Consider the following 768-nt stretch of genomic DNA (forward strand, 5'->3'; position numbering starts at 1 on the left):
TGTGTGTGTGTGTGTGTGTGTGTGTGTGTGTGTGTGTGTGTGTGTGTGTGTGTGTATCTAGCTGGTGTCCTTGTGTTTGTGTTTGTGCCCCACACCTCTTGAAACCGGTGTTGGTCAGTTTACGTCCCCGTAATTTGGCGGTTCACCGAAACAGATGGCATAAGTACCAGGATTAAAAATAAGCTCTGACATCAAATTTTTCGGCTAAATTCTTTAAGGCTGTGTCCCAACATGGTTTCAGCCCCAATGGTTGAAACAAGTAAGCGATAAAAGATAAATATAAGATATAAATGTAATTTGTAAGAAGTTTGAAGAAGACTATGAGACAAGCTGAGAAAAGTCTGTGTTGTATTGTTAACCCATAAAGCGCGACGGGTCACGATCGTGGCTGTCAGGCACAGGTCGACAGGCCACGATTGTAGCCCAGATTGATGCACTTAATTTATGGGCGTTTGTTGGGTCTAATGTCACTCAAACGCTCCGATACCTCCCAAAATGCAAGAGGACTAGTTGAACTAATGACTTTTCAGATGATGTAAAACTTGCCACCATTATATACTAAGAAGGTATTTTAGCTACTTTCTGTTGTTTTTTTTTATGTGTGCATTGAAGCCTCATTTTCATAAAATGTGCTCAGCAGTCCATGTTATGTAAGTGCAAATCCCAGCGCTTTATGAGTTAATAATTTCCGGAAACGTTGAAAGAAATTGACTCAAGACGATTTACACATGTAAATTTTATTCGACCGTGTGTGTGTGTGTGTGTGTG

The sequence above is a fragment of the Octopus bimaculoides genome, chromosome 24 (genome assembly GCF_001194135.2).
Source record: "Octopus bimaculoides isolate UCB-OBI-ISO-001 chromosome 24, ASM119413v2, whole genome shotgun sequence".
In the NCBI taxonomy this organism is placed as follows: domain Eukaryota; kingdom Metazoa; phylum Mollusca; class Cephalopoda; order Octopoda; family Octopodidae; genus Octopus; species Octopus bimaculoides.